Source organism: Nycticebus coucang, chromosome 17, assembly GCF_027406575.1.
Source record: "Nycticebus coucang isolate mNycCou1 chromosome 17, mNycCou1.pri, whole genome shotgun sequence".
In the NCBI taxonomy this organism is placed as follows: domain Eukaryota; kingdom Metazoa; phylum Chordata; class Mammalia; order Primates; family Lorisidae; genus Nycticebus; species Nycticebus coucang.
In genome coordinates, this window is record NC_069796.1 from 77,541,531 (window position 1) to 77,569,198 (window position 27,668).

The 27,668-nt window shown below is 45.5% G+C and overlaps 2 pseudogenes; both read left to right on the forward strand.

Moving 5' to 3' along the window:
- The first annotated feature begins 220 nt into the window (after positions 1-220).
- On the forward strand, positions 221-10,937 carry LOC128568571 (protein ARV1-like; annotated as a pseudogene).
- Positions 10,938-21,097: 10,160 nt separating this feature from the next.
- Positions 21,098-26,118, forward strand: LOC128568572 (heterogeneous nuclear ribonucleoprotein K-like; annotated as a pseudogene).
- Positions 26,119-27,668: the final 1,550 nt, after the last annotated feature.

A 27,668-nucleotide genomic window follows, 5' to 3' on the forward strand; every position in this document is an offset into this window, starting at 1 on the left:
TAAGGGACAGCACTTTTCCTGCTCTTTTACCCTGAACTGCCATTAACAGATTCTAGAGCAGCCCAGCTTTAGAAACTAGCAGGGCAGGGCTCCTAGGAGGGATGGGGGTTAGCCAGACAGATTCAAGCAGGTGGGGGAGGGGGGAGGAGAAAAAACCCAAAGAAGAAACAAAGCAGGTTGACTGAGGAGCGGGAGGGTGTGTAGAAAAACCTGGAGGAGAATGAAGACAAAGGGGCTCTTCAGCTTCTCACAGGAGAGCCCACAGAGGGACCTGCTGAAATCAGGGGTGCGGAGGGGGCTGCTCGAAGATGAAGGTGTGGGAGATGCTCTTGCAGGTGGGAGCCAGCACAGGTGAGCGACCCTCATGGAGCCAGATTTTATAAACTCCCACATTGGAAAAGCAATGGAAGGAATGCAAAAAAGGAGCTGCTTTCCTGGGAGACAGAGAGAATAGGCTGGTTTCATCTGGGCCTTGGTGTGGAGTTTCCTGTTTCAGGTGCTGACTTCCTAACAGGCCCTGCTGGGGAGGCCCCACCAAGGTGGTGTTAACTCTCGCACAGCGATATAAACAGGGATTACACCTGCGGTGCATCTTACAAGGGTATACGTGAATCCTAGTAAATGTGGAATGTAAAGGTCTTAGCAAAATAACTAAGAAAATGCTACAAAAGCTATGTTAACTAATGTGATGAAAATGTGTCAAACGATCTATGAACCAAGTGTATGGTGCCCCACGATCATACTAATGTACACAGCTATGGTTTAATAAAAATAAATAAATAAATAAATAAATAAAATAAACAAGGCAGCGACTGTTTCCTATTCTCTTTTGCGACAGAATCCAAGCTCATCCATCCTCCTAAACGCCGACCTGTGGCCAACACCCTGCTTTTCCCATCTACGGCGGGAGGATGATGATACCGGTTTTCATTGCTCTTTCAGACCCTGGAACACAAAGATAGGCTTTCTTTCCTGCCAGTGATAGGGAAAGGTAGATGGGAGGGCTTTCCAACAAATGCTTCACCTGCCTCCAGTTGAATAGAAGTAGGGAGGGATAAGGAACATGCAGAGGCTCAGCCAGCCCCAAAGCTCCTGAGACCGGGCCAAGAGGCGCATTCATTCCGAGACTGACCTTGCCCCGTGACCTCTTATCAGAGTTGCTAAGTCACTGGGGCTTTTGTGCTGCGGAACCGGGAAGGAAGGGCTCACCAACCCTAAACCCGGCTCTCTGCCCAGGCATTCCCCATTAGCGTTTACCTGACAGCTGACTGATCCCTTCATTTCACTTTGGTAAACAGTTCACCTCCAGGCCAAGGTGACCGTGACCTCTGGCGCTGCCTGCCACGTGGGATTCTCCCTAGAGACCCTGTCAAAGCATTTTCACATGGGTGAGGGCTCTTATTTCCCCTCCCACCATTCTGATTAGGGCTGACCAGAAAGAAAGAAAAAGAAAAAATCACCAACAGAATAGGCAACGGCCATCCAGACAGAGAAAGAGAAGTGAGGACGGGAGTGAGGGAGGTTGAGAGAGGCAGGGGGGAGTTGGGCCTCTTGGCCACTGAGATCAATGCAGCTGCCCAGGAAAGGCACTAGAGCTAGAAATAGGCTTGAGCAGACCAGACTACCGCATTTCTGATGCTTAGAAAGGATCTCCAGGGTGGAGTTGCTTAGAGGCTCTGATTTTGCAAATGCAATTAAATATAGATTTCTTTGGGGCGAGAAAGAGTGTGGGTGGAATATATGTCCATACCACAGTGCAATTCAACCTTGAATTTTTCAGTGGACTTATTCATATGCCCAGCAAACATTTTTTGAGCACCTACTGTGTGCCAAGTGCAAAGCACATCCAGATGAAACACACTTTGCCCTCAGAGAAACCCCTGACCGGTGAGGTTGCTATTGCTATTGCTCACAGGGACGAGGCAGGGGACGTGAATGAACAAAGGAGGCAGGCTGTGAGATGCTAGGTGGGGTCTGTGAGAACGGAGTGTCCTCTGAGCAGGGACTGGGGAGCTACTCAGATGTCTGTCACTTCGCAGAGTAATTGTTCAGTATGCTATGCCTCATGATTTTTAAGGGAAGCCATACATTTGGAATTTTGTATGCATTTTTTTTTTCTTTTTAACATGGTGTGGGCCAAACAAACCTTGTGTGTAGTAGGCCTCTTGGGACCAGGGACGATCTTACACTAACATAGGATAAAAGCAAAAATAAAAGGAATCTGGGAGCTTATGGAAGCCCTGAGGGGGACATTTAACCCAGCCGGGGGTAGGTTTAGGGCTGTCTTCCCAGGGAGGGTGAACTGAATCTTGAATAATAGCAATGTTGGCCTAAATTATGGCCTGGTAAATCTTGAATACTGGTGGTGTAAATGATGACAAAAGGTTTGGGAGAGCCATTTCAGGCAGAGTAATAATGTCGCTGGGCACTTGGTAGGTGCCTGCCCAGCTAAAGACCACATTTGTAACCTTATAACCAAGGGTGGCCATGGGACCAACAGTGCTTGTCCCATGTCCTTAAAAGACGGTATCTGTGTCTCTGCACTCTCCCTTCCTTCTTGCTGATGGGTGTGGTCGTGAGCAGGCAGATTTTGGAGCTGGTGATTAAACTTCTTTGGCTTCAGCTTCTACAAAATTGAGATAATATCATCTACCCCAACAGGAAAATTTCGAGGATTAATATCAGTAAATATTGAGAATAACACCTGGCACACAGGTTGGCCACCAGGGCACTGTTCCCTCAACATCATTCTACTGACAATATGATTGCACAGCACTTGGCAGAGAGAGCAGGAGTCTGGGTCCTGGTTTGAGATGTCAACTTTCTTTTTTTTTTTTGAGACAGAGTCTTACTTTGTCCCCTCGGTAGAGTGCCCTGGTGTCATGGCTCACAGCAACCCCACCCCAAATTCTTGGGCTCAAGCAATCTTCTTGCCTCAGCCTCCTGAGTAGCTTGGAGTATAGGCGCCCACCACACTGCCCAGCTATTTTTAGAGATGGGGTCTTGCTCTGGCTCAGGCTCTCGAACTCCTGAGCTCAGGCAATTCACCCGCCTCGGTCTCCCAGAGTGCTGGATAACAGCCGTGAGCCACCGCACCACATCTACTTCCTTCTTGTGGTGCCCCAGCGTTCTGCATCCCTGATACAGCAGCCAGGTTTGTATCCTACAAATACAGTAACTTAGAGGTCAGCTGGGGTTCTGTCTGGCCCATGAGGTGAAATGGCTTCACTCTGCCCCAAACTATGACCTGTGAAGCCCAGAGTGATGCTCATCCCCAGACACATAAGGCTTCTGGGCCTCTCCGCTTTGTGAGCCCAGCTTTCTTATTCCAACCTGGCACATGCCCCATTAATGTTCTCCAGTGAACTAGCCCCTTCTCTAGTGAGCAGTGACAACCCATTATCCATGTGAAGAATTGGTATGCTCAGCAGACTTCACTGAAAGAGGTTTACGAGTGAGTGACCCCATGGAGCAGAACTTACCATAATACAGACTTTGATTTCCCTGCTGGGGTGTCAGGGAAATGTCTCCCTTCTCCCTGACCCAGGAGACCATTGTTTCTAGCTGTCTGTGATAGCCACAGAATGTCCCTTACAGTCCTTTATTTACAGGGTGCGTAAGTGATTGAGGATGCCAGCTATGTCTGTGCAAAGACCATGCCTTCCGTGGGCTGCTCCCCATTCCCAGGACTGACCATGGCAGGAATACTAAGGTGGCTATGCCTGGCAGGCATGGAACTCCTCTGATACTAGACTTCGGCTTAAGGATGGCCCTGCCAAATCTACTGAGATAACATGGCAGCATAGGAGGCTTCCACCCGAACTTCCTTCCCTCTCTCTTCACTGCCTAACTGCTCTCCTTACCCTCCCGTGCCTCCCATTTCCTCTGGCGGGCATTTCCCTTACTAAAATCCCTCACATTAACCCCCATCTCAGCATCTCTTTCACCAGTAATGACATACAGTCCAAGTTTCAGGGAAGAAGAGAGAGATAGGATTTATTCTTTCACATGTATTCCATCCCAGGAACATTTGCATATATAAGGAGAACAATCCCTCACTAAGGGTGGTATTTCAGGTGCAAGGAATATATTTCGTTAATGGGGGAGCTCTCCAGTCACCCACAGGTATAAGGATCTGCTCCATCCTTACACAACTGGGAAAACAAGAGTGCAATGCCTGGGACTTGGGAAAGACCTTGAGCTTTGACTAGGCCTGTTTCAATCTCTAGGAGGAAATGGGGGTGGGGAGTGGTTAATCTCAGGTACCAGTTGGAATGCTTTGGGCAGAGGTAACAGAAACCTAAATGTATATGTTTTAAACAAAAAGGAAGATATATGACCCAAGGCAGGGTGTCTGTAAGGCTGGTTAACTCCTCTTTGGTTTTCCATGTTGCCAAGCATCCAGGTTCCTTCCATTGTCCCTCCAGTCTAGGGTCCTAGGCCTACCAGTCCTGCCTCAGGCTATTCCCCTCATGATGCCAATATGGCTGCCACAGCCTAGCCATCAGACTCAAAGGCAACATCGCCCTTATTTTGTACTTCTCATTCTAAGAGTAAGTAAAATTTCTCCAGAGTCCTGTGGCCTGGCTGTGGGCAGAATCAGGTCACCTTCTATTTGGTATTCATTGTTATCAAGGGGAATGAGCCTGCATATTTGGCTTAGACAATTGAGCTTGTGAACAAGTCACCTTGTCGGAGGCTTAGAGAGATATGAATAAGACTACAGTTCTGTTAGCAGAGATAAAAGTGGGGGACAGCTTTTGGGGAGAAGGCAACAATGTCTTCTGCAGTCTGCAAGGGTTTGGAAAACACATTGCTCCACCCCCATTTTTCACCGTTCAAGCTGCTAAGCCTCTTTCTATTTTTGCTGAACTGTCTCTTAGTTTCCTTGTTCTCAAAAGGCAGGAATTTCTTCTTGGTTTTTTTTTGACTGTGATTTAGAATCATGCTGGGAGCTTGTATAGGTCTGATTTCTGAAGCTCATTTTACTGGTGAGTTAGCTTTGGGTGGCAAGTGACTGAAATCTTTTGAAGCAATCAGAAGAAGTGAGAGATCACTTAAAAAAATAACTTTCTATGTGACTTTTACATTACAGTTGACCTCTAGTTCCCCTTCCAGTTTATTGTCTGACCACAGGAACACAAGCCAGATTAGCTTTGGTGGCCTGGACTCTGCCCCAGGTATACTATGCAATTTGCAACAAATCAATAGGCCTCAGACCCTCTGTCTGGGCCTCAGAACCTCAATTCAAGAAGTGAGTCGGGTGGGCTAGATTTGGGACAACAAATCACTTCATTTGAGCGATTGAGGCTGCCTGGGACACCATGTTAAGAAGAACTCAGAAGTTCAGTGGGTGGAAATACTGTGATCTATTAGTGATGTCTGCCAAGGGCACAAGAAAGGAGAGCAGTAGCAAACTTTTGTTGACTCTGAGCTAGAGAATCTTAACGAATCTAGCCCTACCTATTTTTTGGCTCTAATTTCCTCCTTTGTCATAATTTATCCTGAGATTTGAGAGGCAATCTAGTGTGCTTAGGAAATTGGCCTCTCACAGACCTGCTATCTAGGTGATCTTGGGCTTGTATTTTCTCAAGCGCAACATTATCTTGGCACTAGGACTCCTCCATGAATGCAAAGTCAGTGACAAAATCTTAGTCTGTATAATGAATATGTCCTGCGTTGTGAGTTTTAGCTCGATGCAGATGTAGATACAGATACACACACACACACACCCCCTTGTGTGAATGCAGGTGCGTGTCATGCATATGTGTAGGCACATGCATTTGTCTATAAAGCAAGCACAATGCATACTAATCCATTTAGTCAGTCCTTCAACACATAGATGTTGCAATTCTGCCATGTGCCAGGCGTTGTTTGGGGACTGGGATACAGTAGGGAGCAGGATGTCCAGTCCTCGAGGAGCGCTGATTCTAGGAGGGGAGTGAGAGAGAGACAATAAACAAATGAGTACATAATATGATGTCGTGTCAGGGAGGGAAATAAAGCAGGATTAGGAGAATGTGGGGTGATGGAGAAGGGAAAGTCCTGCTTCGATGAATAGAGAAGCCTTTGGGAATGACACGGAGTAGAAACCTGAAGGATGTGAGGGAGTGAGCGCCATAAAATTCTGACAGAAGAATGTTCCAGGAAGAAGGAACGGTAATTACAAATGCTCTGGGGGAGGAGAGGGTGAGCTCAGCAGAGCTCCAGAGTGTGTGTGTTGGGGGAGCACGCTGCTGGAGAAGAGTCCTGGGCAGGGAGGATGAGAAGGTCAGGGGAGCCGGCTGCGCGAGTCAGCACAGGCTGCCCTGAAGGGATGCTGCAGACTGGGGGCTTGAACAACCGCAAGTCATGTTCTCACAGTTCTGGAGGGTTGAAGTCCAAAATCGAGGTGCAGGCAGGGTTGGTTTCTGGTGAGGTCTCACTGTGCTCTCATGAGGCTTTTTTCTCTGAGCATGCAGAAAAAGAGAGCTCTGGTGTCTCTTCCTCTTTTTATTAGGACACCTGTCTGGTCAGATTAGAAACCCCCTTTTATAACTTCACTTAACCTTAAATACCTCCTTAAAGCTCTATCTCTAAATACAGTACATTGGGAGTTAGGGCTTAAAGATGTGCATGTTTAGGGTGGGAGGACATAATTCAGTCCATCATTCCAGGTCACTCAGGGCTCTATAGGCAGAGAGAAGATGGGCATTGTAGTTTTTCAATGGGACAGAGGCTATTAGAGGGACTTGGGTTTAAGAAAGATCTTCCGGGTTCTGTGCGTATGGAGAGTGTCTAGATGGAAGGGACACAGCAAGGGTGGCACACAGCGAGGGTGGAAGCCAGGGGCTGAGTGAAGAGGCCGGTAAGACAACAAAGCCAGTAGGTCAGCATGATGCTGGTCGTCCCGGGGGCAGTGAGAAGTGGTCAGAGCTCAGATGTATTTGGAAGAAGGTGCTGACAAGATATGGGGATGAATTTTGTCTTAGGTAAGAAAAATAAACCTCAGAGAAGATGCCTAGATTTTTTTTTTTTTTTTTGAGACAGAATCTCACTATGTTGCCCTGGGAAGAGTGCCACGGCGTCACAGCTTACAGCAACCTCCAACTCTTGGGCTTAAGCGATTCTCTTGCCTCAGCCTCCCAAGTAGCTGGGACTACAGGTGCTCACCACAACACTCAGCTATTTTCTTTTTACAGTTGTCATTGTTGTTTAGCTGCCCGGGCCGGGCTCAAACCCATCAGCCTTGGTGCATGTGGCTTGTGCCATAACCACTGTGCTACAGGCACCGAGCCAATGCCTAGATTCTTGACATTGAGCATTTGGTGGGAGGTGGAGCCGTAGACTTGGAAGGGAAGAACTGGGGAGGGGCAGGCAGGAAGGATGCTTGCAGACAGCTGTGGGGAGCCTGGAGCTGGAGATACAGGTTAAGGAGTATTTGCTAATATGCATTTTAGGACTACTCTGTCAGAATTATCACGTAACATACAATTGTCATATAATTCAGCAATTGTACTTTTGGTTTTAGCCTAAGCAACGCTCAGCATTTTAAATGTGCGGTTTCCTTTAATCTTCCTGAAAACATCTGGGACAGGTGACATTATTACTTATTAATATTACTTATTAAATCTAAAACTCCGCTGACTGTATGGCATGCTCCAATTTCAGATATGCTAAAATGTGAAATTGTGCACATTGGAAATGATGAAATGTGGTGATATTATTCCCATTTTTCAGATGAAGAAACTGAGACTTCAGTAGCTTGCCCAGGATCAAAGCCAGTAATTGACAGAGTTAGGCTTCCTGCTCTTGATTCCTCCTGGTTACTACTCCTTATTACAAATAAAGTGCTTAGCAACGTGAATGGTACATAGTCAGCCTCATGAATGAGGTCCCGATTCTCAGCTGTTTAATGCACTGTATGTTGTCAAAGCAACACGGATTCTGCAATATGCTGTGTGTATCAATAAGACGTGTAGACCTTTTACAAAGTCAGGGACATATAAATGTTGAAAAGATATTCTTAAGCACAAACGACCTCAATCCTATACTAATTCAATCTAGCTTGCTTTGGGATACTGGTAGAGATCAATTAATTTTGCTCAATACTTATCACCCAATCTCACTCGCTTTCCAAGGAACACCAGCTGTTCATAAGTGGAAACACTCAAGTTCAAGGGCAGCTGCTGATGGAGCATGTGACTGTGACTTTGGGGTTTGTCACATATCAGCAGCTGCAGTTTTGAACTTGGTGAAGGGTTATTTCCACCTCCCACAAAGTTAAGGCTACACAGGCAGTAACCGCAGGATGAGAGGAATGTGAGCTGTAGGCTTGGGACTTACGCAGTGTCCCAAGAAGCTAAAGGTTGCTCTGAACAGGGTCTAAGCAGGGTAAAGTTAGCAGACTTAGATACATGGCTTATTTTGTGGCATGCAGAAGCCTTTGTTATAAATTGTTTATTTTGGCAATGGGGGTGTCGTATGAACTTGGCAGTTAGTCAAATGTCAGAAAAATTAGGTGGGTCTTACAAGGACTCAAAAATTCAGACGTGTCAACTCAACAACAACAACAACAAAAATCAAACAACCCAACTGAAAATGAGCAAAGGCCTTATTAAATAGACAATTCTCCAGAAAAGATGTACAAATGGCCAATAAACAGAGGAAAACACATTGACATCACTAATCATTCGAGAAATGCAAATTGAAACTGCACCCATTACCGTGGCTATTATAGGGAAAAAAACAAAGCCCCGACAAGGACGTGTGAAAATTAGAATCCTGTGGGCAGTTGGTCGAATATAAAATGGTATAGCCCCTGTGGAAAATGATATTGCCATTCCTGAAAATTGTAAACATAGACTTATCATATAATTCAGCAACTGCACTTCTGGTTTATAGCCAAAAGAAATGAAAGCAGGATCTCAAAGAGTTATTTGTACAGCCACGTACATATCAGCATTATTCACAATAGCCAAAATGTGCAAATAACACAAATGTCCCTCAACAGGTGAGTGGATAAGCAGAATATGATATAACCAGGCAATGGGATATTATTCAGCCTTTAAACAGGGGTGTCCAACCTCTGGCCTGCGGGTCACATGCTGATTTCATGAGGACTTTTTTTGCTTATCTGTGGTATCAGATATCATGAAAACTATGCATGGAACTTTTTTTTTTGCTGATCAGTTTCTTTAGTGTTTGTGTATTTAATGTGTGGCCCAAGACAGCCCTTATTCTTCCAATGTGCTGTAGAGAAAAAAAAGGTACATCTCTGCTTTAAAATGAAGGAAAGTCATGAAATAAGCCATTCACAAAAGGACAAACTCTGCACAATTCCACTCATACGAGCTATCTAGAGCAGCCAGGTTACAGAGACAGAAAATAGAACTGTGGTTGCTTGGGGTTGGTGAAGAAGCCAAGGGGGAGTTCGTGTTTAATGGGTACAGGTTCAGTTTCGAAAGATGAAAAAGTTCTGGAGGTGGATGGTGGTGGTGGTCACACGGCAGTGTGAATACACCTAACGCCGCTCAACGGTAAAGACGGTCAATTTCATGTTATGCGTATTTCACCACCCCAAAAGTCTTGAACTTGTCTATTTAGAATATTTGTTCCCTGTTTCCACTGCACTGCGTGTATACAGTCAGTGCTGAAAGAAAGGAATAAATATGAACTATCACAGAGGTAAACCAGATGCCCCATCTCTCTTCCACGTGGGCTGACTTGGGGTCATTCTGGATTTAGAGCCCAGGCCCTTGGCTGCTATTCACAGAAACATCCATTCATGGGAGTTTTGCGGAAGATTTGTGTGATCACCTGGCAGGGTCCCGTCCCACAGGGCATAGCTAAATCTGAAAGAATCTCGTGTAACTGCCTGGTAGTGCCTCCCCTCTGCCCCTTCTCCCTTCTGTCTCGCTTCCCGCACTGTATTGACACTGCTTCTATATTGATACAGACTCATAAATTTAGGGTGCTCCATCAACAAAGAGCCCTCTGGGAAGGCAATATAGGTACCACGTTTGTTATCAAAATGCGCCATTCAGGAATGATACTGGCAACAGTGGGAGAAGCAGGCTGTGGCTAGGGAAGGGGAAGGCAGATGGTGTGGCAGGGACTCCTCCGGCTGCCTGGGCCGCCTGCCAGGACAGGTGCAGCAAATGCAACCAGGAGGTCAAAGAGGTGTCCATGACTATCACCACGGTGTGCTGAAGATAACCGTGTGCCATGCCAGTGTCCCCCGTATCTGAGGAGGACATATTGTGGTACTGCAGCATCAATCTGCTAACCAAGACAGCTACTAAGTGACTAACAGAAATCCTGCCAGACACCTGCAGTCAAGTAGATTGAGTACGATCCTGTTCTCATCTTGATTAATGCTCCTTTATGCCAAGCCCAGGCCGGCAGACACAGTCTTTTCAATACTAAAATCATTATCCATGGCAAACTCTACCTGTTTTGTTCGCTTTCTGAAGCAAATCTGGGGTGGTGGCAGCTTCAAGATTCTAACCAGAGCCCTGACCGATGACTTGACCAGGTATGCTAAGGAGCAAGGTTTCTATAGAATGTTTGCCATTGCCTCTTCATAACAAACTGCCTTTTTTATTTGCATATTTACTTTCCTATAGGTAGAATAGCCCATGTGGAAAAAAAAAAACCAGCCCATGTGGTTTTGCTGCTGAAAGCATTATTGTTATGTAGCCACAGAAAACTCTTGCTGACTCCACCTGTCACTTGGGAACATGGCTACTAAGCCCCGGGCCTCAAACTCATTAAAATATTTGACCTTACATCAAATTTTCAGGCAAATTAGAGTGACCCTAAACATCAACTGAAAGCTCTCCTTGTTGGCCGTCTTGAGTGGTTTACTGCTTGAAAGCACCGTGTTCTGCTTCCTCCAGAGGACGGAATGGGACGTTGGGAGTAATTGTGCCGTCTACAAATCTCAAGACTTCTGAAGAGTTTTATTCTTTCCTGTCTGTGGCATGACCAGCTGCATCTGAAAAAGGGAAGACAAGAAATACATAAACCAAGCTCTTCATTGCTGATGAGTAAAATGAAGCAAAGATTCGGACAGCCTTCCTGTCTTCGGCGATGGCAGCAGTGGACACTCAACCTCACCCATGTACCCCTGACACACACACATCCAGGAAACTAAACCATCCAGGCACAGGTGCTCGTGGAAATACTCAGACGTAAGGGATGCTGCTGCAGGGACTAACACGTGCAGCAGGTGCAAGCTTATGTTACAGACAACCGCAGGTTCGCACTTGTAAGGCACACGCAGTGAAAGATTCAGGTTTCATTCCTTAGACAGCTTTATGTCTTTTTGATTCAAATGTCATTACTGACTCAAAAGAATAATATTTTGTGTTCTTACAACAGTAGAAACACTTTGAGTAAAGTCTTTCAGAAGATAAAAAACAAAACGCGCCATTCAGTGGTCACCCCAGCACCTCCATTCTGCACGACTCCAGCGAGAGGTAGTCACAGTTATCCTGAAGTTGTGTGGCAGCAGCCCTGGCTTTCGGGCCCCTTACCTGCTTGCTCCCCTAATATTTGTTCCAAATCCTACAGTGCCTTCCCTGAAAGAAATTCTGCTAGATTACACCATTTGGTTTCAGCCATGGACCTGGGATTGCCTTCGTCCTGGATTTTTAACACCGGACAGACTCTGATGTCCTTCCAGCAAGGGGTGAGTCGCTAATAGCTAGATACTCACTAGGCAGATGAACTTGAAAAACATTTTGTGAGAGTGTCACGCGTCACTCTATGTTTTCACAAAGGCCTACATTACACTGTGGATTTGGCAACATTAGACAGAGAGCATCCTGTCTCCAGGTGACAGGGTCCTGCAAGCCGGGACACCACTTGTCTCAACATTGGCCAGGGTGAGATTTCGTGATGCCATGTTCATATGTTGAATTCAGTAATACCAACATTTTCCAACTTTTGGAAAAATAAACTGAAAGTTGAAGTATTGTTATCACTCAGTCAAATCTCAAAATGCTAGCAGGTGTTAGAGTTGGGTGGGATTCAGCCTACCTGCCTGCCATAGGGCCATACTGTGTCTCACCTGACCTGAGCTGGAGGGCTCTGGCCATTCCCCAGATCCTCTTTGTGGCAGGATTAACTTTATTTAAAACCACACTATGTGGATGGTTTTCAAAGAACTGTGTCCCCTGCTCTTCTAATGGGGGAAGTTTGGGGACTGGACGTAGCATTTGAAGTGTCATCAGGTGAGTCTGGTGAGGCCCCACCCTCACTGTTATCCTGGGTGCTGGGAGGCCTAAGGCAGCCCTACACCAACCCCCCTCCTCCTAGGACAAAGGATATGGTTATTCCCCCACCCCTAAGGACCCTAACTTTCTCAGCAAGCTGTGGAATTCACCTACTCCCTATGGCCCCACATAAAAGGGGTCTCTAACTGTTCCTGGGTACAGATGCCACCTTTGCAGTGTCCAGGCAGGTCACCCTCCCTTTTCAATAAACCTGGCCTGAGTACCCTGTTTCCCTGAAAATAAGACATCCTCTGAAAATAAGACCTACTTACAGGAAAGATAAGACGTCCCCTGAAGACCTAGCGCATCTTTGGGAGCACACCTTAAAATAAGACACTGTCTTATTTTCGGGGAAACAGGGTATCTCTGCTCCAGTCTCCTCTCTGAGTGCTGCCACTTATACCTATCACAGGGTCCCTTTTACTGCTCTAGGGAATCATGGAATTGTTTAGTAACCCAGTCATTTAAAACTATGAACTTGAAGCCTTGGAAAGTTCAGAAAAGTCCTGGTGGGGAGAAGAGGGGCATTTGCTCTACTTAGGTTTGCATAAAATTTAATTTGGACCAAATACTCTGTTGTTAAAAGTTTGAAACCCACTATAATATACCACACAATGTTGGGGAACCCTACACAATCTATCCATGTTCCATATTGTTAAAGTCTTGCGTCTATAACCACATTGGTGGCCCCACCCTCTTCTTGGAGCTCTCACTAAGGAATCTACTCACTGGCTGGAATTGACTCATGGTTTCATGAGGAAGCAAGAAGAGAGAGAAGCTTTCATTGAACAGTAAAGTTGTTAGAAAATACCATTAGAAATAGCACTTCTGCTAATTCCCCAAGCATCCCTGGGCCTCTCCCTCCCCTCTCACCTGGTCCCCATTCCAGCAGTCAGCCTCGGCACCTCCTCGCTCCTCCGCAGAACACTTATGCTCTGCCCCAGACTTGCACAACTCCGGACCCCTTGCTGCTCAGCTCTCTGGTTAACACGTTGCCATTTTCTCAGAAGACCATCCATCTCTCGCCTTCTCATTCAGAGATCTCCTGCACCCCACTGAAGTGGCTTATGAAGAGATATCTTCCACACATATGCAGTTTTTTAAAGAGGGGTATTGGTAATGGTAACTCTCCATCATCAAGAGCCAACATTTCCTGGGTGTTAGGGGCTAAATTGTATCTCCCCCAAATACATATATTCAACTCCCAACATCCAGTGCCTCAGAATGTGACTGTATTTGGGGATAAGATCTTTGTAGAGGAGATTAAGGTAAAATGGAGCCGTATGGCTGGGCCCTACTCCAATATGGGGATGTCTTTATGAGAACAGGAGGTTAGAAGGCAGATACACACTGAGGGAAGAGCACGAGAACGCACGGGAGCAACCTACGTGCCCAGGAGAAAGGTCTCAGAAGAAACCAACCCTGTGAACACCTTGACAGTAAACAACTGGTGTTGGAGCCGCTCAGTCTGTGGCCCTTTGTTATGGCAGCCCAGGCAATACAACAAGCCAGGTCTCTGTGAGGTCTTGGTAACTCTCTCACGTACAGAATTTTCCAGTTGATGCAGCAGAGTTATGTAAATCACACCTGGAATCCGAACTCCTCCTAGTCCTGCCTCTCCAGACCCACATGCTGCTCCCTGCCCACCCAGGGCTGCCCCTCTGAAAACACACCCAGCCTGCTGAACCTTCTACCCTGGAGCTGGTTTGGGGCCATTTCCCGCCTTACTGTTACTTGTTATTCAGGTTTTGTAGAAATATCGCCTCCTCTAAGAGGAGGGCATTCATTGCCTTAGGTTCATTCTCCAGCATGTCACCTCCTGGGTTCATGGTAAGGAACTTAATCTTCCCTTGCTCGTTTACATATTCATATTCACTCAATCCTTGTATCTATCCACATTAGAAGTGTGAGTTTTGTGAGAGCAGAAACTTTGCCCATTGTGTTGTATTTGTTTCACACTGCTGCTGTAAAAAAATTAAACCGAAAACTGGATATCCATATGCAGAAGAATGAAACTAGATCCTTATTTCTCACCACATATAAAAATCAGATCGAAATGGATTAAAGACTTAAATCTAAGACCTGAAACTATGAATCTGCTGAAAAAAAAATTGGAAAAACTCTTCAGGACATTGGTCTGAGTGATGATTTCTTGAGGAATAACCCAAAATGTAGGCAACTAAAGCAAGATTAGACAAATGGAATCATGTCAAGCTAAAAAGTTCCCACACAGCAAAGGAAATGATCAATAAAGTGAAGAGAAAACACATGGAAAATATTTGCAAGCCACTCATCTGACAAGGGAGTAATAACTAGAATATATAAGAAGCTCCAACAAGTCAATGGGACAAAAACTCAATAATCCAATGAATATAGATGCTAAAATACTCAATAAGATCCTAACAAACAGAATCCAACAACACATCAAAAAAATTATACACCATGACCAAGTCGGATTTATCCCAGGGTTTCAAGGCTGGTTCAATATACGTAAATCTATAAATGTAATTCAACACATAAACAAACTTAAAAATAAAGACCATATGATTCTTTCAACTGATGCAGAAAAAGCTTTTGATAATATCCAGCTCCCTTCATGATCAGAGCACTTAAGAAAATTGGTATAGAAGGGACATTTCTTAAACTAATAGAGGCCATCTACAGCAAACCCACAGCCAATATCGTATTGAATGGAGTTAAATTGAAATCATTTCCACTTAGATCAGGAACCAGGCAAGGTTGCCCATTGTCTCCATTGCTCTTTAACATTGTAATGGTAGTTTTAGCCATTGCAATTAGGGAAGAAAAGGCGATCAAGGGTATCCACATAGGGTCAGAAGAGATCAAACTTTCACTCTTCGCAGATGATATGATCGTATATCTGGAAAACACTAGGGATTCTACTACAAAACTTTTAGAAGTGATCAAGGAATATAGCAATGTCTCAGGCTACAAAATCAACACCCATAAATCTGTAGCCTTTATATATACCAACAATAATCAAGCCGAACAAGCAGTCAAGGACTCTATTCCTTTCACAGTAGTGCCAAAGAAGATGAAATATTTGAGAGTATACCTAACAAAGGACGTGAAAGAGCTCTACAAAGAGAACTATGAAACTCTAAGAAAATAAATATCCGAAGATGTTAACAGATGCAAAAACATGCCATGCTCATGGCTGGGAAGAATCAACATTGTTAAAATGTCCATACTGCCCAAAGCAATATATAATTTTAATGCGATTCCTATTAAAGCTCCATTGTCATACTTTAAAGATCTTGAAAAAAAAATACTTCGTTTTATATGGAATCAGAAAAAACCTCGAATAGCCAAAACATTACTGAGCAATAAAAACAAAGCAGGAGGAATCATGCTACCAGACCTGAGACTGTACTATAAATCCATAGTGATCAAAACAGCATGGTACTGGCACAAAAGCAGAGAAGTAGATGTCTGGAACAGAATAGAGAACCAAGAGATGGATCCAGCTACTTACCGTTATTTGATCTTTGACAAGCCAATTAAAAACATTCAGTGGGGAAAAGATTCCCTATTTAACAAACGGTGCTGGGTAAACTGGCTGGCAACCTGTAGAAGATTGAAACTGGATCCACACCTTTCATCATTAACCAAGATAGACTCTCACTGGATAAAAGATTTAAACTTAAGACATGAAACTATAAAAATACTTGAAGAAAGTGCAGGGAAAACTCTTGAAGGAATCGGCCTGGGTGAATAGTTTATGAGGAGGACTCCCCAGGCAATTGAAGCGGTATCAAAAATACACTACTGGGACCTGATCAAACTAAAAAGCTTCTGCACAGCCAAGAACATAGTGAGTAAAGCAAGCAGACAGCCCTCAGAATGGGAGAAAATATTTTCAGGTTATACCTCCAATAAAGGTCTAATAACCAGAATCCACAGAGAACTCAAACGTATTAACAAGAAAAGAACACGTGACCCCATTTCAGGGTGGGCAAGGGACTTGAAGAGAAACTTCTCTAAAGAAGACCGACGCACAATCTACAAACACATGAAAAAAGCTCATCATCCTTAATCATCAGAGAAATGCAAGTCAAAACTACTCTGAGATATCACCTAACCCCAGTAAGAGTAGCCCACATAACAAAATCCCAAAACCAGAGATGTTGGCATTGATGTGGAGAAAAGGGCACACTTCTACACTGCTGGTGGGAATGCACACTAATATGTTCCTTCTGGAAGGATGTTTGGAGAATACTTAGGAGAGACCTAAAAATAGACCTGCCATACGATCCTATAATTCCTTTACTAGGTTTATACCCAGAAGACCAAAAGTCACAATATAACAAAGACATCTGTACCAGAATGTTTATTGCAGCCCAATTCATAATTGCTAAGTCATGGAAGAAGCCCAAGTGCCCATTGACCCACAAATGGACTAGCAAATTGTGGTACATGTATACCATGGAATACTATGCAGCCTTAAAGAAAGATGGAGACTTTACCTCTTTCATGTTTACATGGATGGAGCTGGAACATATTCTTTTTAGCAAAGTATCTCAGGAATGGAAGAAAAAGTATCCAATGTACTCAGCCCTACTATGAAGCTAAATGATAGCTTTCACATGAAGACTATAACCCAACTATAGCACAAGACTATGGGGAAAGGGCCAAGGAAGGGGAAGGGAGGGGGGAGGTTTTGGTGGAGGGAGGGTAACAGGTGGGGCCACATCTATGGTACATCTTAGAATGGGTACAGGCGATTGCACTAATGTACATAGCTATGATTTAACAATAAAAAAAATGGGCAAAGGGTCTGAATAGACATTTCTCAAAAGAAGACACACAATTAGGTATATGAAAAAATGCTCAACACCATTAGTCACCAGAGAAATGCCAATCAAAACTACAATGAGGTATCATCTCACTTTGGTTAAAATGGCTTTTATCAGAAAGAGACAATAAAGAATGCTGGTAAGGATGTGAAGAAAGGGGAACCCTTCCTTGTACACTGTTGGTGGGAACGTAAGTCAGTGTAATCACCATGCACAACAGTATGGAGGGTCCTCAGAAAACTAATAGAACTACCGTGTGACTCAGCAACCCTACTGCACAGGCTGTCCAGAAAGTTCGGGTGCAATTTAAAATAGTTTATAGTTTAGCTGACCATCTCCACTTTAAAACAGTCTATATTTTGAATTGCACATGAACTTTATGGACACCCCCTATAAATCTAAATTTGGGTATATGAAGATATCTGCACGCCCATGTTTATTGCTATTCACAATAGCTACTTGAAGTCAACCTACGTGTCCACCAACAGGTGAATGGCTAAAGAAATCCTGGTGCATAGACACAATAGAATATTATAGAGCCACAAAAGAACAAAATTCTAACATTTGCCACCACATAGATGAAACTGCAGAACATTGTGTTAAGTGAAGTAAGCCAAGTACAGAAAGACAAATCTCACGTGTTCTCACTCACGGGTGGGAGATGAATATTAAAAACAATTGATCTCCTGGAGACGGAGAGTAGAATGATGGTTACCATGGGGTGGAAGAGTAGTGGCGACGGGAGATAAAGTGGGGATAGTTAGTGGATGCAAAATTATAGTAATGTCGACAGAATGAACAATATCTGATAGCAGAACAAAGTGACTATGATTAATAGTTGTTTGATAGCACAATAAAGTGACTAATAAATTAGGGTATACTTTAAAAGGACCAAAAAAATGGAATTAGGATGTTCCTAACACAAATTACCGAGCCGATGGACACCCCAATTACCCTCATGTGATTAATTCACATTGTGTACCTGTTTCAAAACATCAGATTTACCCTATAAAGATATATAACCGTTATATACCCGTAATAACTAAAAATAAAAAAACGCAACATAGATTTATTATCTCACAGTTGTGTAGGTCAGAAGTCCGCCCCTGGTCTAATTGAGCTAAAATCAGGGTATACGCAGACCTGAGTTCCTTTCTGGCAGCTCTTGGGGAAAATCTATTTTCTGCCTTTTTTCAACTTTGAGAGGATGCTGCATTCTTTGGTTTAAGGCCCCTACCTCCATCTTCAAAGCCTTTGTATGCCTCTTGACTATGATCAGGAAAGTTTCTTTGCTTTCATCTCCATGTGATTACATTGAACCTACTTGGCAAATCCTGGATAATCTCCCGTTTCAAGGTCCTTAAAGTTAATCACATCTTCACAATCCCTTTTGCCTTGTAAAGTAGCATATTCACAAATTCTAGGGATTAGGACGTGGACATCTTTGGAGGCATTACTCTGATGATCGTATCAGAACAGACCAGGAAATCAGTAGGTATTCATGACATTTGTGGAGTAAATGAATGGCCACCATTATTGTGGAGGTACTAGGTCCTGGGCAGATGTGACAGCTCTATCTGTGCTTTCTCATTTGCTCTACCAGGTGGTAGATTTTAACCCCATTTTACAGATGGGGAAATTAAGGCTCAGAAAGGCGACATGACTTGCCCAAGTTCATCTAGCTAGTAGAGTTGGGATTTAAACTTTCACCTTTCTGCCTTCAAAGCCCAAAGTCTATGCTCCCCTATTTCCTAGCTCAGAGGGACATCTCAGGACTGGCCATGTCCTGCCCACAGGTATCTTATTTCCATCTGCCCACCTTGCCATGTCAGTGATGCCCGTTACAAAGGTGGATTAAAGATTGCTTAAGGATGCTCTGCCTCCCTTTTGGAGTGAAAGCTCCTCAGCTTCTTTTAATAAAGCCAGTTCTGCTAAGCTGACATGAAGATTGATGAGATAGAGATATGCCTCCTTCCCTCTCCACGTGTGGTGCGGGAACCAGCCGCGTTGGTGTCACATGGGAGCCATTGGGAATGCAGATTCTTAGGGCCTCAGAGCTTTGAACCAGGCTCTGTGTTTGGCTGAGATCCCCAAGTGGATTGCACACACACCAGCCTTTGAGCAGCCCTGGTGTGAGGCACCCACACAGATCCAGGCACTAACTCACGATGCCAGGGAGCTGGGCCTATTATTTCCATGATGACAAAGAACCTCAAACTCTTCTGTTACATAAATGATCTCAAAGGCCCTTTGAAGGCGCTGCTTTATCTAAACCAGAAACAGGGTGAAAGAAAATAAGAAATAGGCAGATTAGAAAGACTCAAATTCTTTCGGGGGGAAAACAAAAAGAAAGAAAAGAAAAGAAAAATACGTTCAGTGTTTCCTAGGCCATCTGTGTGAAAAAATAACAAAAACAGCTTTGAAATACCAGCGGGAAAGAGCACTGGAGAGCTTTACTTGACAGAATTATTGGAAACGCCTCTTCCTGGTTCAGGGGGAAAAAAATTCAAATAGATTTCTAATATTTTTCTTCCCTAGCAGGCTTGCAACTCCCAGTAAAGCCAACAACCAGTTTTCACCCCTTTTGATTCTACTCATCCTGTGGTTAATAATTTCCAGTTTACCCAGTAGGCTCCGTAACATCCCCTTTCCTGGGAAAGAATGTCTGTGCTCCAGCTGGCAGCAAACCGTCCTCCCCGCAGCTGACCTCCTCCTCCCGCCCACCGCAGCCTGCTCTCCAATGGGGACCCTCCCGGTGGTATAAGGAACAGTGCCTTAGTGTTCCACACAGGGGACAGGGAGAAAGAGAGGGCTGTCTCCCAAAAGGGTGAGCCTCTTTTTTATAATCTGGCGATGAGAAGAATTTTCTCCCTGCTCCCTGGGAAAGAGCTGATAAAGGACATTCTGTCTGCTGCTATTTATGGATACCTAGGTGGGAGTCCCAAAACTCTACCCTCCCAGCCCCTTCTGGAGCTGGCACTTTGAAAACACAGGACCATAATGAAAGCTAAGAGCAGGCAGCCCGAGACGGGCCTGGGACCCCCATCTCCCCTGCTTCCTCGTGCCCAGCTGCTGCCACCTTGGAGTAGGTTGGCTTCTGTACCCTTCATGGTCCTGAGAAATGTTTCTTTTTTGTGGGGGAGGGCTGGCAGGAGGTGACTTCTGGGAAGTTCAGCCCCTCCCTGCAGCCATCCACCTCCTCCGTCCATGCAAATCTTTACTCAACAGCTTTGGTCTCACCTGACCTTGCCAGGCTAGGGTGGGCTGTGAATGACTCAGTGAGTTTCTGACAATTCTCTCCCCAGTTTATCCCACCCTCCCAGCCCCCCACGCTCCAGGGCATCCCTGTGAGTGTACCTGCACTTCCTGTTTACAGGCTCAGGTTGAGAAGCCCCTGGGACCCTTTCTGCCTGTGTCACTTTCTTTCTGCTTCCTCTGAGATCCCTGATGTATGAGAGCAAAGTTTTCCCTCTTACCTCCTGGAAAAATACTACATTGGCCGAGAACGTGGAAGGCTGTTTGGAAACAACACCCTTGCAAGTTGGGGTTTGTGACTGAGTCCACATCTTCTGGTTTCTCCCAGAGCAGCCCCGGACTGAGCCCCTGTGAGACAATCCTCTGGAGCACCTGAGCGTGGGAAGGAAGTAGCAGAGTGGGGCTGAGAGGAGGGAACAGCAAAGGCATGAACAGCTAAGTCCACCCCCCTTGCCCCTCCCACCTGTCCCCCACCATTGCGTGTCCTTGGCTTAGCAGACTTTCCTGCCCCGGCCAAAATGATACAGGCATTCCAAGCAAAGGGCATCCTACCTGCAACACCAGTGGCGACTTCAAACCAGAGGTGGGGCCCAAGAACATTTTGAATGACCTAGAAGACATTCTGTCCAGGCTTCAAGGTGGTGAACTGCCTCAGGAGATGGGTGACTTCCATGTCAGGGTTCTCTACCCTGTGGCAGGGATGTCACAGAACATTGCTACTGAAAGCGTGTGTGGGGACCAGCAGCAGGGCTGTCACCTGGGAGCATGTTGGAAGTGCAGAGCCTCAGGCCCTGCCCTGGATCCAATGCACCTGACCCTGCCTTTCAGCAGGTGCCCCAGGTGACTCCGCACATTGTCAAGCTGGAGCAGCGCTGCTCTGGAGGACCCACCCTCTGTCCTCGTTATGAGGATGCCTGTGCTGACTTTGGACAGCTTGTGCTTTTTGAAATCTCATGGGTATTATGACTCTTGTAATTGATCCCGTTTCTCTCTTTGCTAAGAAAAGCAGGTTTAATTCAACTTAAGTGCCGGGGTTTTGTTTTTTTGGCGTCCTGTATGAGGCATGCCTTATCTCAGAGACCCAATAAATATGCATGTAAATGGAGGGTTTCCCGGCTGAATTTGGTGTGTCCTGCCAGAGGGGTCAGGCAGGTGACAGAGATGAATGAAGTGGGCTGGGGGTGCCTGAGATGACTGCACAGTAGGTGTCTTGGCTGAAGGGGCAGCAGCTCCTCAGTCAATCTCGGCCCATCCTTACCATTCTCAGGCCAAGTCCTGATATTTTTAAGAGAAGCTTAATTCAAATTTTTATTAAAACACCTAATATTAAAATATTGGTAATTAATTAAAACATTTAAAAAAATAAAGGAAGAAAACACTGGGTAAGCCTGCCTGGGTAAGTCAAACTAAGCATGTCGTGGAGAATCTTGGGGCCAAGAGGATACAACTTCACACTGAGCCCTCCACTCTTCTTGACTCTCAGACTTGTGGGGGAGGGGGATAAGGAATTTCAATACAATACATGTACAGCAAGGGAAGAAACGCGGCTTAGCAAGTTCAGCCTAAGGGCTGCTTCAAATTGTCCATTCACTTACACAGAAGTATTCGTTGATTCCCTTCCTGTGAGCTAGGCTTTAGGCTGAGGCTAAGGATAAAACAGTGAGCAAAACAGACACAGTCTCTGCCCTCAATGAGTGTGCAGGATTGGAAATGGGACAGAGAGATCAGGGGAGGGGCAGGGCATTTCTAACAGAGAGAGATGCATGTGCAAAGGACCTGTGGTGCAAACATGTTGTAGGTGGGCAGCAGCGACTAGGTCAGTGCTAGAGGAGCTCAGTGCATGACTGAGGGAGGGTGGAGGGTGGAGGGGAGGCTGGGGGAGGAGTGGCCAGGTGATAGCGACATACCCTGTGCTTACAGTTAAGGAGCTTGACATGGGTTCTGTGGCCTGGAAGGGTCCTGAGCAGGGGCATGGCATGGCTGGAAGTCAAATGCCAAGGAGGATGGATTTAATGAACAGGAAGTTAGGGACATGTCAGAAGGCCAGAGAGCAGCCAGGAAGGCGGTGGCCCAGGAGTAAGGTGATGAAAGCCTGAACTGGAGCATTGTGCAGGGGTGGGAGGTGGGTGTGACGTTGAGGGCTGCAAAGGAATAATGGGGTCCATGGGGGCGACAGAGGCAGAGCTGGGCTTCCAGGTCTGGGCATTTGGTGGGCAAAATTGCCATGGGAAGGGACGCTGGGGAAGGGAGGAGATGTGCTCAGATGTGGGCAGATTGGGCTGGAGTCTCCCCGAGTCTTCTCTGTGGAGATGGGGTGCAGATAGCAGGACCCTCCTGCCCCGCTCAGCACTGGGGCCAGAGCCATGCTGAAAACCAGGGCCTCCTGAAACACAGTTCTTTTTAGTAATTCTCTCTGGCTCTGTAGCTTTCCCACCCTATTTTTCTCTCCCTTTGATTTCCTTGTTTTTGTTTGTGGTCATGTTACATTCCATGCATTTTTTTTGCCAGCCTGTAAGTGGAGATGATAGCACTATCTGCCTCACGGGGCGCTTGGAAGATTAAATAACGTCATACATTATATCGGCACCGTGTGTGACTGCAGAAAGCATTGAGTATCACAACATGAACGCTGTAGTAACACGATCATTGTTAACTGTGATTATTGTTGCAGTTTTAGACAATGAGTTATCATTACTGTTATAACTATACAAGAATGTCACCTACAGGACCTCCTGTTACATGAGGCCATAAGTTGTGGTCTCTCCCTTCCAACCTCAGAAGACAGCAGTGGTTATGAGCCCTGCTTGTGAGGTCATAGCCTGCCTGGGTCCAGTCCACTCCTCACTATTGGTGTGACCTTGGCCAAGTCACTTCATCCCTCTGGGTCTTGGCTTCCCCATCTGAGGGGTACTTGATTTAGAGATGTGCTGTCAAAATTAAATGAGAGGAACTGTGTAAAAGACTCTGCACGTTGCCTGGCACATGGCAGGTGCTCAGTGACTGGCCTTATTTCCGGGCTGCCACCACCAAGCCCTCAGGTACACACTCAGAAATCTATTGGCCCCAACAATAAGTTGTAATTCAAAATATACTAAAATGGTTTGTGAGATGCTACTGTAGTGTGCTGAATGGTGATAATCCTCTGCCAAATGATCTTAAGACCTGGAACCTGTGAATGTGACCTTATTTGGAAAAAGGGTCTTTTCAGATATAATTAAGTTAAGGAAGATCTCAGGTTAGGAAATCATCCTGGATTATCTGTGTGCTCCTCAAATCCAATGACAAGTGTCCTTACAAGAAACACACAGAGAAGAACACAGACAGGAGAGGAAGAGATAATGATGGGAGGCAGAGATTGGAGTGGTGCAGCCATAATCCAAGGAATGCTGCCAACCAGGAGAAGCCAGAAGAGGAAGGAAGGGTCGTCCTCTGGGGCCTTCAGAGAGAGCATGGCCCTGCTCATGCTGTGATTTTAGACTTTTGCTTTTCAGAGCTAGGAGACAATAAAGCATTGTTGAAAGCCACCCAGTTTGTGGCAACTTGTTGCAGCTGCCCCTGGATAGTCAGAGCTTCCAGAGCTTTCTACCCAAACCACATGAGCAGTAGGTGAAGTACATGGGTAACCCCGACGCCCACATTTTATGGATGGGGATGCAGGCTCAGGAGTGGCTTGGAACCAAAGAGCTCATGAGCTTCACTACTGGCCAGCTGGGATCCAGCTCTCCCAGTCCACCTCTGCACACTGTCCTTTCTGGAACATCTCTCTGGCCTCCCTGCAACAGGCACAGGCGGGGTATGAGCTGCAGGTATCTCTGTAACTCAGAAGGGTTTCCAGCGTCTCAAAGCCGCTTCTCCCCAAACCAGACAAACAGTGGTTGGGAGTGAGGACCAAAAGGGGCTTGACTTCATTAGCACCCAGCTCCATGACATGGCTTGAAGAGATGTCCTTTTCAGCAGCGGAGAACCAAGCTAGGGAAGCATGCCTGTCTGCTGGTGGAAGGTGCTACTTGATAGACATTTGTAATGTAGATATACTTGGCAGCCTTACATTTTTCCTACAACACAGTAGTGAGGTTTAACAAATACCAATGGACACGTAAAAATAAATGAACACATAGGTAAATATTATGGCTTTGAATGCTTGTGGCTGAATTTGCCTTAGCTAAATGTTATGTAGTAAATATATGTAGGTTGGAAGGACCTATATGGAAATGAGCTCTCATTTATTGAAAACCTAAAGTACTTAATATGTGTTGGGCCTCATGCTTTTCTCTGCTGGATCCTTGGATCTCCACATTGTCCTTGTGAGGACACGTGATTAGAGCCCCGCCTTTTTTAAACAAATGAAAAGAACAAGATTTCGGTGGGTTGGGGGACTTGCCCAGGATCATAATGAGGAATAGAGGCAGGATTCTACCTGGGCTGGGCCGGTTCCAAGCTTGTCCTTTTGATTTAAGCAGTTGGTGCTTAAGTATTCTGTAGTAAACACATCTACCTGCCTCAGAGGCCGAGGGAGCTGAGAGGAAGGATGAAGAAAGAGGCTGACAAATTCATTTTCTCAGAAAGAAGCATTTACTGGGGATTTACAGACCAAAGCCGTGTCTTGGGCAGATGCCGAACAGTAGATCCCTGCACAGTCATCCTCCAGACCCCGGGCTTATATGCCAGAGGGAGAGGAATTTGCCTCAGGGTACTGTTTACAGTAAATAGTAAAGCAGAATTCTTAGAGGCATTCTTGGAACTGGGGTTAATCAGAAATCAACTGTGGTTAGCATCCAAGATGGAGTTGCGTTAGCTTCCACATCAGGTCTGTCTGCACGCTGGACACACCTGGGCAGTGTTACATAATCTTCCACCCAGGAGCCCCCCTAGGGAGTCTGAAGTTGCTGGCCTGGGGGAGAGCCCTTGCTGGGATTGTCCAGACTTCCCCAGGCAACTTGAAGGTGCAGACGGGGTGAACAGCCCCGCTGCAGCCCCACTACCCACCCTCTGTACCATCTCCTAGTTCTGACAGGCAAGAAGCTGGTGTCAATGGCCAGTGTTTTCTTCCTGATTTCACCTCTAGTAATCCCAGGTTTCCATCCAGTGGGGCACAAAGGGAATATACCAGTGATTCCTTTTAAAAAAGAAATTAGAGTTGGGTTGATGATATGAGCCCTTGTAGAGGACCACCTCTCCCTCCTCCTGGACGAGGTGGCCTGGGTGGTAGCAGACCTCGAAATCTCCCTCTTCCTCCACCACCACCACCTAGAGGAGGGGATCTAATGGCCTATGACAGAAGAGGAGGACCTGGCGACCCTTACGATGGAATGGTTGGTTTCAGTGCCGATGAAACTTGGGACTCTGCAATAGATAGGTGGAGCCCCATCAGAATGGCAGACGGCTTATGAACCACAGGGTGGTTCCGGATATGATTATTCCTCTGCAGGGGGTCGTGGCTCATATGGTGATCTTGGTGGATCGATTATTACTACACAAGTAACTATTCCCAAAGATTTGGCTGGATCTAGTATTGGCAAAGGGGGTCAGCAGATTAAACAAATCTGTCATGAGTTGGGAGCTTCCATCAAAATCGATGAGCCTTTAGAGCAGCGGTTCTCAACCGGTGGGTCATGACCCCTTTTTAACAATGAAAATACATTGTGGCATTAAGAAGGTTGAGAACCACTGCTTTAGAAGGATCCGAAGATCGGATCATGACCATTACAGCAACACAGAACCGGGTACAGAATGCACAGTGTTTACTGCAGAACCCTGTGAAGAGGTATTCTGGAAAGTTTTTCTAACACCAGTGAAGAACTGAAGGAGTCCAGGATCTTTATTTTTTAAGCTGATTCTGTTTAAAAAGCCAACATTCCTCTGCTTCATAGGTGTTCTGCATTTGAGCTGTAGTGAAGTCTTTGCTGTTCACCAGATGCAATGTTCCTTACAAACAGGGTTGGGGGAAGGGTGTGCAAAAACTAACATTGAAATTTTGAAACAGCAGCAGAGTGAGTGAATTTTATTTTATGTTCACTGTTGATGGTTTTAAAAAGTTCCCCCCAGGTAATAATTGTGAACACCTTGCTTTGTGGTCACTGTAACATTTGGGGGATGGGACAAGGAGGAAAAGTAACAATGGTCCACATGTTCCTGGCATCTGTTCAGAGCTGTGTGTGGAATATTATGCTCTTTTGTAAAAAATGTTTTATGATTTTTAAAATAAATTTAGTGAAGCTAAAAAAATTAGACTTGGGATTGATAGAGTGGGGACTATAACAGACAATGGTCTAAGTGGGTTCCCAGCATGGTTTAATTTCATCCTCACAGAGGAGGAAACTGAGGCCCAGAGAGTGGAGTCAGTTTGCACCAGGTTGCAGAGTGGGAGTCTCATTTCCTCTCTGGCACTGATGACCGTTTACTGTGCTCACAAACATCAGCTTGTGCATTTTTCATTTCTGTTTGTTAAGGTTGCGACATGGACCTCAGAGCAGTCAGAGATGTGAAATGAAGGGTGGGGGAAGGGGTCTCCCCCTCCAGGGGCTCATGACAAAGTGTGCTCAGAACAACAGGTGGCCAGGGCCACACCCATCGGTAAGGCTGACCTCCTCTGTCAGTGGGGTGCCCCTGCTGTGCCTCTAGCCCAGGCTTGGCCATACCAGGTGCAGGGAGCAATTGAAGAACAGAGCATCCCCCAACTCCTTTGTCATCACTTGGGGACTCTTCCTACCCTTAGTTTTAGACCCTTGTATTCAATGTGAAGGTCATTTATAACAGGATGACAGTAGCTGAAAATGTAAAAAAAAATAAAGATGCTGCCATTGTTGACAGTTTGCTACATATAGGTAGCAAAATTAGCATGTAATAAGAATCAGGACTCTCATTCATTTCCTCATAATGTGCCAGAGAGGATCTTCAAATTATGCCCATTTTACTGATAAGGAAAACCGAGGCTCACAACTTGAATTACTTTCTTAAATCATCACATGGCTAGGAAATTGCAGGGCTGGCTGTGATGTTTATCTGTACTTTTAAATGCTATGCTGACTCCGCTGCTAAAGAGAGCTTGCTGTTTCATGCAGTCTTACCCCTTCAGCTGACCATCTTCCTGATGCTGCTGCCCAGTGCTGGAGAATTTTCAGGCACAACCAAGGCAAACAGAGGGCTTGTAGAAGTATGTTTGCTGGTCTCATACCCTGCATCATAGTTTAGTATTTAAATGTTGAAAAATCTCTGTGGTCATCTAAGTTCAATCTCTTTGCTGACAGGTGAGAAAACAAAGGCCAGGTGAGGCAAAGTGACATGCCCAAGGGTACACAGTCAGTCAACTCTGGGTGAACTAGAACCCAGGCCTCTA